At 39.4% G+C, this 16,160-nt stretch overlaps 1 protein-coding gene across 3 annotated transcripts in view; it reads left to right on the top strand.

Moving 5' to 3' along the window:
• The window catches only part of TBC1D4 (TBC1 domain family member 4), a 180,859-nt gene that overhangs the window by 93,713 nt on the left and 70,986 nt on the right, over positions 1-16,160 (top strand). The gene's annotated exons all lie outside the window — the stretch shown is intronic.

Genomic DNA, 16,160 nt, shown 5'->3' with positions numbered 1-16,160 from the left:
ACAGAAAATAAGTAGCATAGACAGTAGATAGAAAATAGATGGGGGGAGGGTAAGAATAGTATGGGAAATATAGAATCTAAAGAACTTGAGACACATGGTCATAAACTAAACGTGGGGTTAAGGGGGGACGGGGGGTAGGGTGGAGGGGAATGAAGGAGGGGAATAGAACAACTGTAATGGCATAAGACTAAATAAAGAGCAATTTCGGATTCATAACAAAATTACGAGGAAGGTACAGAGATTTCCCCTGTATTTCTGCCTCCACACATCCTTAGCCTTCCCCATTATTAGTATGACTGACAAGAATTGTGCGTTTGTTACCAAGGGTGAACCTACAATGACACATCATGATCACCCAAAAAATAGTTTACCTTAGGGTTCACTCTTGGCTTTGTACATTCTTTGGGCTTGGACAAGTGTAGAATGATGTTATTATAATATCACACATAGTATTTTCACTGCCCTAAAATATTCTGGGTTCTGCCTAGTCAACTCCCCACTCCTTTTTATTGTCTCTGCAATTTGCCTTTTCCAGAACTTACATATTAGAATCATGCATAGCCTTTTCAGATTGGCTTCTTTCACTTATTAATATGCATTTAAGGTCCTCCTATGTCTCTTCATGGCTTGATAGCTCATTTCTTTTTGGTGGTGAATAATGTTCCATTACATGGATGTACCACAGTTTATTTATCCACTTATGTACTGAAGGACATCTTGGTTGCTTCCAAGTTTGGAAATGCTGCATAAATATTCCATAAACATTTGTGTGCAGGTTTTTGTACGGATATGAGTTTTTTTAGTAAATACCCAGGCACATGAATTGCTATATCAAATGGTAAGAGTATGATTAATTTTGTGAGAAACCAGTATTTTTAGTTCTATATCTACCTTTGAAAATGGCTGTATCATTTTGCATTCTCATCAGTACTATGTGAAAGTTCTTCTTGCTTTCACCAGTATTTGGTGTTGCCAGTGTTCTAGAGTTTGGCCATTCTAATAGGTGTTGAGTATCTCATTGTTTCAATTTGCATTTCCCTGATGCCATATGATGTGGTAATAAGCATCTTTTCATATGCTTATTACCATCTGTATATCTTCTTTGGTGAAGTGTCTGCTAAGGTCTTATACCCATTTTTTAATCAGGTTGTTTGTTTTCTTATTGTTGAGTTTTGAGAGTTCTGTATATATTTTGTGTAATAGCCCTTTAGGAGAAGTGTGTTTGGCAAATATTTTCTCTCAGTCTATGCTTTATCTTCTTATTCCCTTGATACTGTCTTTTGCAGAACAGAAGTTTTAAATTTTAATGAGGTGCACTTATCAATTATTTCTTTAATGGATTATGTCTTTGGCATTGTGTCCAAGGTCATCTAGGTTTTTTTTCCTGGAGTTTTATATTTTTGCATTTTGTGTATAGTTATGTAACCCCTTACTAGTTAATGTTTATAAATGGTGTAAGGCCTGTGTCTAGATTCATTTTTTTTTTTTGCATGTGGATGTCCAGTTGTTCCTGCACCACTTGTCGAAGAGACCATTTTGTTCCATTGCACTGTCTTTGCTGCTGTGTCAGAGACTAGTTGACTGTATTCAGGTGGGCCTTTTGGGGGTGCCTCTTCTTTTTCATTGATCTCTTTGTTTGTTCTTTCACCAGTGCCACACTGTCTTGATGACCATAGCTTTCCAGTAAACCAAGAAGTCAAGTGGTATCAGTCCTCCGACTTTGCTCTTCTCCTTCAGGATTGTGTTGGTGATTCTGGGTTGTTTGTTTCTCAGATTGGTTTGTCAATATCCATAAAATAACACACTGGGGATTTTTATTGGAGTTACATTGAACCTGTAGATCGGGAAGAACTGATGTCTGGACAATATTGCGTCTTCCTAACCGTAAATATGGAATGTCTCTCCATTTATGTAGTTTTTCTTTGATTATGTTCACGAGAGTTTTGTAGTTTTCTTCATACAGATCTTGTGTGTAACTGCTTAGATTTAATACCTAAGTATTTTATTTTAGGGGGTGCTAATGTAAATGGCATAGTGTTTTAAATTGCAAATTTCACTTGTTCATTGCTGGCAAATAGCAAAGCAGTTGAGTTCTGTATGTCAACCTTGTGTCCGGCAACCTTGCTATAATTGTTTGTTAGTTCCAGGAGTTTATTTTGTTCCTTCTTTCAGATTTTTTACATAGATGATTATATCACCTGAGAAAAAACAGCTTTGTTCTTTCCTTCCCAGTCTCTATCTAGCCTTTTATTTTCTTCTCTGGCTCTGCATTAGCAAGGACTTCCACTTCCAGTGCGATGGTGAATGGAGAGGTGGTCTTACTGGGTACCTTGATGTTTGCCTCGTACAGGATCCCAGTGTGAAAGCTTTGAGTTTCTCACTGTAAAGCATAATGTTAGTGCTAGTTGTCTTGTGGATAAGCTTTGTCAAGTTGGGGAAGTTTCCCTCTATTCTCAGTTTGCTGAGAGTTTTTATAATGAATGGGTGTTGAATTTTGTCAAATGTTTTTCTGCACTTATTGATAGGTCATATGATTTTTCTAATTTTTGTCTGTTGATGTGATGGATCACATTTATTGATTTCTGGGTGTTGAACCAGCCTTGTGTATCTCAGGTGAATTCCAGTTGGTCTTGGCATATAATTCTTTTTATGCTTTTTTTAGATTCAATTTGCTAATATTTCAAGAATTTTGGTACCTACGTTCATGAAAGTTATTGGTCTATATAGTTTTTTTTCTGCTTTTTTACTCTGTAAGTGATTATAGAGAATTGGTTTAATTTCTTCCTAAAATGTTTTATGAAATTTATCAGCAAACACATGTGGGCCTAGTGCTTTCTGTTTTGGAAGATTATTAATCATTGATTCAATGTCTGTACTAGATACAGGCCTGTTCAGATCATGTGTTTCTTCTAGTGTGGGTTTTTGGTGGATTGTGCCATGTAAGGAACTGGTCTATTTTGGATATCAAATTTCTGGGCGTAGAGTGGTTCATAGTATTCTTTAATTATCCTTTTAATTTCCGTGGGATCTGTCGTGGTGCCCCCTTTACATTTCTGATGTCAGTAATTTGTTTTCTCTCTTACTAAGCCAGGCTAGAGGATTGTTAACTTTTGAAGTATGTACTTTGAAGAATGTGAGCATGAAGAAAATAATAGGACTAATTTGATGAACAGAGGGCATCCAGCTGGATAAACAGGCAGTAGGCTGATCTCACATGGGAAGTGCTTTATGGCTGGGTAAGGGGCTGTGCTGCATTTGAAACTGTCAGTCGTGTAGAGCCAGCTCACGTAAATAAATAACAGCTCTTTGGGTGTTTCTTAGATGCCCCTTTTCTGTAGTTATGGTGAGAAAATGGAAGATTTAACTTTCTTGATTCCGTTTATATAAGAAGTATGATTTTCTCATGTTAATGAGTTTGCTTATTTTACTTTTTAAAAAAGTATTTTATTCATTATCTTTAGAGGGGAAAGGAAGAAGAGAAGGAGAGAAATATCAGTGTATATGGTTGCTTCTCATGAGTCTCCAGCTGGGAACTGGCCTGCAACCCAGGCATATGCCCTGACTGGGAATCAAACTGCAGTCCTTTAGTTCACAGGCCCGTGCTCAATCCACTGAGCTATGCCAACCAGGGCTGCTTATTTTACTTTTTTATCATGTCTGTATAAACACCCATAACCATTTAAAAAATATAGAATTATTTTTCACAAGTGGTGCAACTACTTTATAATCAAACTATGTTATTTTTATTTTGGTAAGGTACAGAACTGTATGTATATGTATTTTTTGCCTAATTACATGCAATCTTTTTCCAAAATTTGTTCCTTATACAAATATTACTTATATAAGATAGTCTCAATCTCATTGTAGTAAAAAAATCAGTTTACATACATGGCTTTATTTCAGGATACAAAAATCTCCCTTTTAATTATTGACTGATTCCTGAGTTTCATCTGATTCTTGAGCTCTCAAAATAAACCTTAGATTAAAATGCACATTTCCCTCTGAAGGGGTTGTGGGGTTCACATTTTGATGTCATTAAAGCACAGAAAGGTAGCCCTAGGATTCTAAAGATAACTTCGCCTCACATTATTGCCTGCGGTCAGCACTGAATCAAATTAACTGTCCAGTGTTTAATACTCCGATCTTTTTCCACATCCTCAGCCAATGATCATTCTTTCTGAGGAAATTAAAGCCTTTTGCCTTTCCCTTTCCCTTTGAGATCACTATTTCTGCTGCAGGTCAGTTCAAACTCTTCTATTGAATCCTAGATCCCATCCCCTCTGGCTACTGAAGGTCATGGCCAGCAGTTCAACCCTCTTGCTCTAGACCATCAATGTCCCTTTCGCTATTGAGTAGCCCGATTGGAAGCGGTCATTTCTTCCATTTATAAGAGAACCCTCTTCTGACTCATTTGTACCTCCGGCTACTGCCCTGATAGATTGTCTGTATGGTTTTGCATTTCATTCCTGAAACTTTCTTTGGGACCCGCTCCAGTAAGTCTTTTACCCTAAGTCCTAATCAACATTTTCATATCAGAGTCACCTATGGCTTAATTTTCATTAGTTACTCCTTGGAAACCTTCTTAGTTGGCTGCAGGATACCTTTCCCACCTGATTTTACCCCTGGCTCTTGCTGTATTTTCCTTTTCTCATCCCTCTCCATCTCCCAAACTATAAGCGTTGTGCGTCTCAGGAGCTGGTTCCTTAGAGATGCTTCTCTCCATGCCAGCTCTCTCTGTCTCTCTTCCTATGCCTAGCCCTGCTCCCTCCTGCTCACTGTGTCGTCTATGCTCACTCTCTTGATGAAATCATCTTATCTCAAGGCTTTACATATCACCTACATGCTAATACCTTCCAGTTTTCCTTTCTCTCAGCTGGACTCTAGACACATACCTTCAGCTGCCTACTGTCATCTCCCTGTGGAGAAACAGAAGAGCTTCTGGAAATGAACACGTCCCAAACTAAGCTCCTGCTCCCTTAAGCCACCCGCTTCCCTCACCTGTTTCACCTCAGCTCCATTTTCCTAGTTCCTCTGGCCAAAACCCATAAGGTTCACCCATATCTCCTCTCCTCTCTCACACACTACATTAAGTAAATACATCAACAGATCATCTTGACTGTGCTTTTGAAATTATATCCAGATGCCTTCAGCTTCTCCCCACTTTCTTGCTGTTGATCCTGTGTGAATGACTATTGTCCCACCCTAGATGGGCATGGTAGGCCCCTGCCCCATCGCCCCGGCTGTCTAATCAATCACGCAACTGCCCAAGGGTTCCTTTAAACACATAACTCAGCACCTGACCTTGGCTTTCCCTCTCACTGAGACTAAAAGCCAAAGTCCTTTCAAAGTCCTGCATGATTTAGATGCCCCCTGTCCCACGATGGCCTCTGGGATAATCTTTTCCCACTCCCCCACTCACTCATGTTCAGCCACACTGGCTCCTCAATGTTCCCTTAACATGCCAGCCAATTTTCTGCTTCAAGGCCTTGGTACTTGATGTTCTTTTTGTCCAGAAAGTTCCTCCCCCACATCCCTGTAGGGCTCACCTTCTTGCTCAATAGAAGTCTTTACTCAAATATTTTAGAGAAAGTCCTTTCTCTGAAGTTGTAAATCTTCCACCGTCACCTCCAAATTTTCTGTCTCTCTTCCCTGCATTATCTTTCTCCTTGGTAATTTTCACTATTTAGAATCCTTTATATTTTACTTATTTATCATATATTCTCTGCTGCCATTGAAGTTTTATGAAGGCAATGTTTTCTTATTTAGCAATAGCTTTTCACTTCTTCCATCTCTGTACACAATGCAAATCAGACTTACTTTTTTAATTGAACATTGTTGAATGCTTTCATTGTCCCAGCAGTGTGCCAGGCACATTTGCACATTTAATTTAATTTTTCCAGCTTCCCTCTGAAGCAAACACTGTGGTTCCCATGCTGCAGAAGAAAAACTGGAGGCTGAGAGGATACGGTGTCTTTTCTTTAGACAATAATAGATACTGGAATGGGGCTTTAAACTTGAGACTTCTAACTGCATGGTATGTCCTTTTCTGATATGCCACACTGTGGACTAATCCACTTTAAACATAAAGATTTCGCTATTGATAGGGAATTTGGAAAGGGCTGTTCTTACCCATCCTTCATCATTTCAGTTCTCATTACGTCATCTCCTGTCTGGTGCCCATTTTTTCCTGTAACACTTAACTGGGCTGTTACTAAGGACTTTCTGTTCTCTTCATCCAATTGCATGACTCCCCACCTTTTTTCCATAGTGCACAATATACAGGTTACTCTTGTATATTGAATAGATGGCTGTTTTCACAAATCTGAAGTGTTCAGAAAGGCACAGGTCATACCTTCCAGAGAAGGAAGTCAACGATATGATCAGGGAGATGGAAAGGGGGGGAACTGAGCCGAAAGGTATAAGAAATTTCTCTCTCTCGAATGCCTGAACACACTTAGAAGCCCCCAAGAAAGCAGCAGTTAGAGAGTTACAGAGCCCAAAATGAGTTTGCAGCAAAGTGACTGAAAATATCTAAGAAATAACAAGGAAAATGGGGACAGACTCACAGATGGAGAGCAGAATGACAGCTAGTGGGAGGGGGCGTTAGGGGGTGGAGGGATGGAGCAAGAAGGCTAGAGGACTCGTGGACACGGAGAACCGTGTGGGGACTGCCGGGGGAGGGGGTCTAAGGGGACTAAAGGGTGATGGAAGGAATACAATTAAGATGAAAAAATGCATTTTCTCAAGCAAAAAAAAACTATTGAATTGTTTAAAAAGCAAATAAACATATTTTTAACATTAAATAAAATAAAGGGCAAGAAAAAAAAAGAGAAAATACTAAGAACTAAGGCCTGGTCTGAGAGGAAACTCTTTTGGCTTAAGCCCAAGAATCTAAAGCCAAGTAAAGTAAGTGTCAGAGATGCTTTCTGAGGGCCCAGATTGTTTCTTATCTTTTTATTTTCTTCTTTATCGATTAAAGTTTTGATCTGAATGGTTTGCTTCCACATCTGTAAAACAAGATAGTGCACATTTAGTTTGATATTTTTTGTAATTTTAAATCACCCTATTACTCCAGTCGATTTACAGTCCAGAGCTAATGAAAGTTAGACCTCTTTTTTACTGTGTGAAATGTTTTTCAAAGTGATAATTCATATTTTTAACTAAATACAAAGAGTCATTGAAGTACTTTGGATAAATGTGAAAATGCTTTAAAAATCATTGTTATTTCTTGTTAATGTGTTCAGACAGCCTCATGTTAAAAGTAATAGACTGTGCTTCCAAAGTAACTGGGACTGGAAAAATCTCATGGGTTCTTAGGTAACGTTAGTGTTTCCTTAATGGGAGTGAGCTCTTTCGTGATGGATATATACCATCTGATCACTTTCTATCAGTTTCTGAAGATGAGATTTTAAAAAACCGAACAGAAATGATAACATTAAATGACAAAATTAGACTTTTCTCAAAATGCTGAGCTGACCTTCATGATTTAAGTAAAACATAATTAGAAAGGAAATCTAGGACTTTCGGGGAAGATGGAGGCATAGGTAAGTACAGCTTGCCTTCTCACACAACCACAGCAAAACTTAAAACTAAATTGCAAAAGAACGATCACCCAGAATTAACAGAAGATCAAGCTGTGTGGAAGCCTGGCAACCAAGGAATAAAGTCACATTCATCCAGACAGGTAGGAGGGGTGGAGACGTGGAGACACGGTATGGGCAGTCCCACACTCACATGTGGTGGATAAAAACTGGGAGGGATACTTCAGGAGTGGGGGGATCCCAGCCCCACACTAGACCACCCAGCCCAGGGTTCTAGTGCCAGGAAGATAAGTCCCCATAACTTCTGGCTATAAAAACCAGTGGATGTTGGAAAGGCAGAAGAGACTGTGGGATTCTCAGACATCTCCTCTTAAAGGGCCCACGATGGTCTTAGGACTTATACAGACTCACTCCCTCTGGGCTCTAGCACCAGGGCAGCAGCTGGGAAGGGCACCAGTGGAATACGGGGAGAAATTGAAGTCCCTGGCATCAGGGTGAGTGCTGGGGGACAGCTTCCTCCAGGACAAGACTCCAGAGGCCAGGCAGCAGCCATTGTTCCTTTTCTGAGCCCTCCCAAACACAGAGCCATAGAGCAGTGACCCATATCAGATCCATCAACCTGGTTCACACAGATTACCATGCCCTGGAAATTACCTAAGGCTTTGTCCAATCCAATTTACAGGCGCACTATTCTACAACAGGCCATGCAACTAACCAGGGGAATCAAAGCAGCTCTACCTAATACATAGAAACAAATACAGGAAGGCTGCCAAAATGAGGAGACAAAGCAATATGGCCCAAGTGAAAGAACAGAACAAAACTCCAGAAAAAGAACTAAAAATTAGAAATGAGCAATCTATCAGATATAGAGCTCAAAATGCTGGTTATTAGGACACTCAAGGAACTGATTGGTTACTTCAACAGCATAAAAAAGACTGAGGCAGAAGTGAAGGTTACACTAAGTGAAATAAAGAAAAATTTACAGGGAATGAACAGTGGAGGGGATGAAGCTGAGAATCAAATCAATGATTTGGAATACAAGGAAGAAAAAAATTCAATCAGAACAGCAAGAAGAAAACAGAATTAAAAAAAAAAACAAAGATAGACTAAGGAGCCTCTGGGACATTTTCAAACATACCAACATTTAAATAATAAGGGTGCTGGGAGGAGAAGAAAAAGAGCAAGAAGTTGAAAACTTATTTGAAAAAATAATGAAAGAAAACTTTTCTAATTTGGTGAAGGGAATAGACATACAGGAAGCACAGAGTCCCAAACAAGTTGGACCCAAAGAGGACTACACTAAGACACATCATAATTAAAAAGCCAAAGATTAAAGGTAAAGAGAAAATCATAAAAGCAGCAAGAGAAAAACAGATAGTTACTTACAAAGGAGCTCCCATAAGACTAATAGCTGATTTCTCAAAATAAACTGCAGGCTAGAAGGGACTGGCAAGAAATATTCAAAATGATGAAAAGTGAGGACCTACAACCTGGATTACTCTATCCAGCAAAGCTATGATTTAGAATCAAAGGGCAGATAAAATACTTCCCAGACAAGGGAAAGCTAAAGGAGTTCATCATCACCAACCCCTCACTACCTGCAATGTTAAATGGACTTAAGAAAAAGAAGATCAGAACTATGAACATTAAAATGGCAATAAATCCACAACTATCAACAACTGAATCTAAAAAAAGAAACTAAAACAAGCAGAACAGAAACAGAATCAGATCATTTGGAGGGTTATCAGTTGGGAGGGGGAAGAGGGAGGATAGGAGGAAAAGTTTCCAGGATAAAGAAGTATAAATTGGTAGGGGCAGAATAGACAGGGGGCTGGTAAGAATAGTATAGGAAATGGAGTAGCCAAAGAGTTTGTATGCATGAGCCATGGATGTGAACTAAGGGGAATTTGCCAGAGGGAATGGGTGTACCAGGTGGAGGAGGGTGAAGGGGGAAAGTTGGGACAAGAGTAGTAGCATAATCGATAAAATATATTAAAATCAAGCCCTGGCTGGTGCAGCTCAGTGGATTGAGTGTAGGCCTAGGAACCAAACAACCACAGTTCGATTCCCAGTCAGGGCACATGCCTGAGTTACAGGCCAGTTCCCAGCAGGGAACCCATGAGAGGCAATCATACGTTAATATTTCTCTCCCTCTCTCCTTCCCTTCCCCTCTAAAGATAAATAAATAAAATCATTTAAAAAATCTCCCTTTCCCTAAAGGCATTTAATATTTCTGAAGCACATATTTTTTTCCATACCGTCTCTATCTGATTGAGACTACTTTAAATTGTTACTTTTCATCAGGCAGTTTTCTTTAGTTTGTTTTAAATGTTCCTGTTTTTTTCCTCACTTTCTTTTTACACCTATCCCTCTCTATTTTTTTTTCATTTATCTATATCTTGCTGGGCTTACTCTAATTATTATAAAAAAGATAAATAAGGATTCCAGCAGTTAAGCTCATATCAATTAATTGTGAAAGGATTTATCCAGTTTTTTTTTTTTTGCTTTAAGTATGTTTTAAGCAGCTTATTCTCACATTCATATTTGTATCCATTTTTAATTGTTTGCCGAGTTTAACCTCCTTATCAATGAAGTCTTTGAGGAAAAGAGACATTGTACTATAGATTAATCTCTTCATTTTTAATGAGTACTGGGCACTGGTGATTATTTAAATAGCATCAGAAAGACAATGGTTATCCAACTTAAAATGTTCTTTTTAAAGAAAACCAAAGCTTCTGCTGCTTCGGTCCTGAACAATCGGGGTGTTTCCTGATTGTGGAGTCAGGAAATACTTTACTTTTGAAGCAATAACGGTTATTCCTGGAAGTTTTATAATTGGCTGCATAGCGATAACATGGACTTTCAACAAATGCAATGCAATTACTGCTGCCTTACTTAAAAAAGAAAGCTTCTGAAATGCCACCGAAGGCTTATCCTGAGGATTACATTGGTTTGGCTTTGTTCAGTGCTTTTGGAGGACAACTTTCCCCTGACTTCCTGAGCGAAGGTATCTTTCCTTAGTGCTTTTAATCTAGACTTTTACCCAGTGTTTGATTGTTTAAGCGTTATTGTGTTCTAGTTGTAGAATTTGTTTTGTCATCAGGCAAAATGTAACTTCTACAATACCACTGGGTTGCTTGAAGTGTGGTAAATAATTATGATACTTAATGAGAAATAACAGGATGGCATTCAGGGATTTAGTGGGAAGCTTCCTTTAATCTCCAGTGAGGAGTTGCTTTAATGTCTGCATTTGAGAGTTGAATCTTAATCCTTTTAATGAGATTTCTAAAGTGTAACGACAAAATACTATCTAAAGGTGGCACTGTGCTTTTTCTAAATAATCATGAGGCATTTGAAAAAACCCCACTCATTTTATTGTTTCCTGAATTGGTTATTGTGTCGATGGTGGTGAATAAGTTCAATGACTTACAACATTTTTTACTTCACTGTAGAGATAATTTTCCATCTCCTTTAGTGATGCTGATACAGAAATGAACCCACAGAAATTTGGATCTAGGCCTTAATTGACTAGGTTATCTATCCCCTTACCTTTTCTGGGGAAGAAACTGCTAGCAGAAGCAGAATAGCAAAAATTCCTGCCTGAGCTGGGGATGGGATTAAAACCTCTCCATCTCTAGTTTGGTAGAGTTTTTTGTCATTATTATTGTTTTATGTTAATGATTACGTACTGCCACTGAATAAAAACCTTGCCTTTGGTTGGTATTAAGTCCGCATTCGGCTCTGTAAGATGCAGGCAGATTCTGAGCCACGGCGTGTTCGTATGGAGTGCGGGTGGCCAGAGCAAGAAGCGCGACTGTGCAGCCGGAGGCGCTCAGTGGCGTCCGGAGACACTGCTGGCCCTCTCACTGGCTTCCCAGTTGGGGTGAGCACTGAGCAGCGTGGAAAGCTGTGCTCTTTGTTTTGGGCACTGCCATGGCTCTTGAATTATCAATAGGGATTTAATAAACGTCTCTCACTCCCAGAGAACTTGTGTCAGGGTTCTGGGTAGTTTACTACTGTTTATATGCCCGTCTGCTGACAGCGTCACCCATTTTCTTCTGAGCACAGAGCGCTTCCCCTGTGGTCATAGGAAGAGCTCCAGGTACGACTCAGAATCACCCCGACTCATTCTGTCACGTCAGAGCTCATGGTGGGGTGGTGCGGAAAACCAGACATAATACATACAAGAAGTCAACTATTAAATATATATATATGTGTGTGTGTATGTATATATATATATATATATATATTTTCAGTTAACACTATCCTATGGGAGAATACTGCTTTACCAAAATAATCATTTTTATGTACAAGTACTGGATAGAGATTTCATTTCTCTCCTGCGACTTCCGATTGCTCCTTGGAATAAATAAATGCCTCAGTAGGAGTTTTTCATGGTTCTCTGGTAACTCATTTCCCCTCTATGGGTATTTTACTGTTTTTATCCATGTGACCCTTCTGGTGGGGGCTCTGAGTGTGTAACTGTCATCTGTGTCTTCCCAGAAGAACAAAAGCAGAGGTGACTGTAGTTAGATCAGCCTCACAGAGTTTCTGCAGCCCAGGCCACTGAAAGCTGTGGGTGGTTATGAAATGGCATTACAGGTGATTAGAGTTTGTGTTTCACGGTGCGGTTAACCACTCAAATCTCTGGAAGGTTAAAGTACTCAGTTCAGTCCAGATGATGCTCTTTGCTTGAATTGGGTTGGCAAAAAATTCGTTTAGCTTTTTCTGTAAAATAAAAGACATTTTTATTTTTACCAATAACTTTATTGACTTGAATATTTTGAGTATGCTGGTTATCTCATGTGTGGTACAATATTGATTGCTCTCAATTTATGTCTCAATTTGATTGCTATCACCTTTAACTGGTCTACATGACTATGGAGCATTGTCCAGCATGAGACTTTGCAAACCACTTCTGACATTTTCAATCAGTCACAGCACCTTCTCCATACACTGCACAAATCTTTTTTTTTTTGCATTTCAGTTGCATTTTTACCTTTCTTGAAATAATAAAGTATAATGCACTGAAAATGTGTATTTTCTTCCACCTTCAATATTAAAATGGCTGCATAAAAATTGATCAATTTTGGTGTTTTTTTAAAAATGCACGCTGGTATGACAGCTGTCACAATACAATCTAACAAAATTGTTTCAAGTGAAGTTAAAGACAACTAAGCACTATAAGAGCCATCTTACAGAAAACAACAAATGAAATTTTTGACCAGCCCCATATAAGCTGGATCATTAACTGAACTACTCAATACATTTAGGTGTCGGGCCTTTACCGGTGGTCACAGAGAGGGGTCCTGTGAGACTATTGAAATCCAGCCACTAGCCAGTCATTCATGTAAGACCTCTCAATGTAACGGAAGAGAAAATGTACAAACATCAATACAGAGTCAGTGACACACTGAGGTGGAATGGATTTGCAGTTTCAGTGGTGAGATACAATATAACTTTAATACCCCACCAAAACAATTTAAATAGTTGTAACAAGATAAAAATTTATCATGTCCCAAAATATCCTACTGATAATATTTCTAATTCCATGTTTTTACAGAGACATGTTTGGAAATTTAGGAGCATTTGGGTTGCAAAGTCAGATGGAAAGTATTTAGTAAAAATATAGTTTTTGAGGAGAAGGCATCATTCTGTCTTAGGGCTTTGCCCAATGCACCAGACTCATCCTACCTTCAGGGTTTAATGTCAGCTGGCTCACTCTCCACAGCTTGAACCTACTCAGGTACAAAAGTAAAAAGAAAACGTCAGAACCCTTTCTGGTGTGGCTCGGTTGGCTGGAGGGTAGTGCCCTAAAGCAAAAAGTCGCCAGTTCTATTCCCAGTCAGGGCACATGCCTGGATTGGGAGTTCAGTCCCCAGCTGGGGAGCCTGTGGTGGGTAACCAATCGATGTTTCTCTTGTATTGATCTCTCTCTCTCCCTGCCCCCTTCTTCCTTCCCTCTCTGGAATAAAAAAGAAAGAAAATGTCAGAGAGCAATGTTTCTTTGTCTCTCCCTTCTTCTCTCTCTAACACACAGAAAAATAATAATAAAAAGGAAACCGTCACAGCAGCCAGGGTGACTGTCATGCTTTAGTACGAAACCCCTGACTTTTTTTCTGAGTCATGTCAGGTGTTCAGGGTGAGTCACGGGAAACACAACAGCCAGCTGAAATTTTTGTGATTTTTAAATTGTGAATCCTCTGACAATATATCCTAAATAATCACATGAAAAAGAAGAAATTCTGGATTTAGAATTGGTGCTAGAATATTTGAAGATGTACCATAGATGTCCCAGTGTGAAGCAGCACATTAGATAAGACACTCTCCTCTTTTTCCAAAGATAAAAATTACCAAAACAGTTTTTTATGCTAAAAAACATACTGTCTACTGTGTGCCATGAATTATTATAGGCCCTGTGGATTCAACAAGGAAAAAATGGAAAAAGGGAGGAAGGAAAAAAGAAGACAGAAATGACCAGTCTCCTAGAGCTTACATGTTAGCAAATGAATTATACAGAATGTTATTGGTAGGTGCTATGCAGAGTACCGAAGCAGGGAAAAAGTCCAGGGCAGTGCTGGCTGTGCATGCGTGTGCGTGTGCGTGTGCGAGTGCGTGTGCTTTGGTGTGGGGAATGGGTGCTGCCTCACAGCTGATACTAGCACGTGGATTTAAATGAGGTGAGGGAGTGAGCCTTGCAGTTATCTGGGAGACGAGCAGAGGTCAGAGACCCTAAGAGAGGAGTGTGGCCGGTGTGTTCGGGGAAAAGCTAGGAGACTGGGGTGGCTGAAGCAGAGTGAGTCAGAGGGAGTATTACCTAGCAGTCAGGTCAGAGCTAATGAGGGAGGGATGGAAAGGTGGAACCCCACGTTGACTCTCTAAAGATGACATGGAGGATGTGTAGCCACAGTGCACATTTAATCCATGTGTATATCATGCAGATGTCAAGGGCCCTGTAGGATGTTGTAAGGAGCTTGTCTTTCACCCTTTACAAATGAGGAGCTTGGAGGATTTGCAGGTGAGTAACACGAGAAGTTTAAAAAAGATCCTTTTGATGTTTGAGAATAGATTGAAGGGGGCAAGGAACTCTAGTTACAAGGTTATTGCTACAAACCAGATGAGAGGTGATTAGTAGTATTCTGTTGTGTGGATGTACCACATTTTATTTATCCATTTACTCTTTTCTTCAGTATAATTGAGATATAATTGACATATAACATTGTATTAGTTTAAAGTACACAACCTAATAATTTGATGCATGGATGCATTGTGAAATGATTACCACAATAAGTCTAGTAATAAGTGTATTACATCCCCAGAACTTATTTAGCAAATAACTAGAAGTTTGTACCTTTGACCCCTTCATCCATTCCCTCCACTATTTCTATGAGCCTGTTTTTTAATTTTATTTTTAGATTCCACATGTAAGTGAGACCATATAGTGTTTGTCTTTCTTTGTCTGACTTACTCAGCAAAATGCCCTCAGGGTTCATGCATGTTGTCCCCAATGGGAGGACTTCCTTTTTTATGGCTACATAATATTTCTGTGTGTTTGTGCACATGCATTTCCCATTTTCTTTATCCACTTATCTCCTGATGGGCACTTGGGTTGCTTCCACATTTTGGCTACTGTGAATCATGCTGCAGTGAACGCGGGGGTGCAGACAGCTTTTCAAGGTAGTGATTCTATTTCCTTTGTACTTATACCCAGAAATAGAATCACTGGGTCATATGGTAGTTCTATGTTTAATATTTTGAGGAACCTCCATACTGTTTTCCATAGTGGCTGTACCAATTTACATCCCCACCAACAGTGTACAAGGGTTCCCTTGTTCTGCACTTCCTCACCAGCACTTACTGCTTGTATTTTGATGATATCATTCTAACAGGTGTGAGGTGATGTCTCACTGTGGTTTTGATTTGCATTTCCCTGATGATTAGGGAGTGTTACTTGTTAGTGAACATTTGGGCTGTTTCCAGTTTGGGACTCTTTTGACCAAGGCTTCTGTGACTATTCGTACACAAGTTTTCGTGTGGGCTTATGTTTTCAGGGCTTTGGCTACATCTTAGCAGTGCCATGGCTGGGTCCTGAGTTAAGCCCGTGTTTAACTGCTGAGAGAGTGCTGAGCGGTTTTCTGCAAGGGGCTTGCCGGTGTCCATTTCTGAATGCAGTGTGTGCAAGCTCTGGTTGTTCCACACCCCCCTGGGCTCTTGGTCTTTTCGATGTTAGCCACTCTGATAGATGTGTAGATGTGTTGTTTTACTGTGGCTTTCATTTGTATTTTCCCTGATGGCTAATGCTGATGAAGGGTGTCTGGGTTTTAATCTATCCCTCCAGAAAGTTTATTTCATGCTCTTTGTTGAAACTTTGGTTCCTTTCAGCTGAGACTCATAATAACACTTATTTATTCATGTAGTTTTGATCATTACACTTTAAAAACATTTATCTTTTTCCCTTTACTTTAACTTTTGATGCCCTTCATAATAACTTTTAAAAGTACTCAAAGGATATACTCTGATTTATTAAAGGTTAGTAGTGGCCTATATTCTCTCATGTTTTTGTTCCTGGGAAATGAATACATTTAAAGTGGGAATGTATAATACTGATATCATTAAATG

The sequence above is a fragment of the Artibeus jamaicensis genome, unplaced genomic scaffold, assembly GCF_021234435.1.
Source record: "Artibeus jamaicensis isolate MK-2021 breed Jamaican fruit bat unplaced genomic scaffold, CSHL_Jam_final contig_415, whole genome shotgun sequence".
NCBI lineage: Eukaryota > Metazoa > Chordata > Mammalia > Chiroptera > Phyllostomidae > Artibeus > Artibeus jamaicensis.
This window is presented reverse-complemented; position numbering and strand designations above follow the sequence as displayed.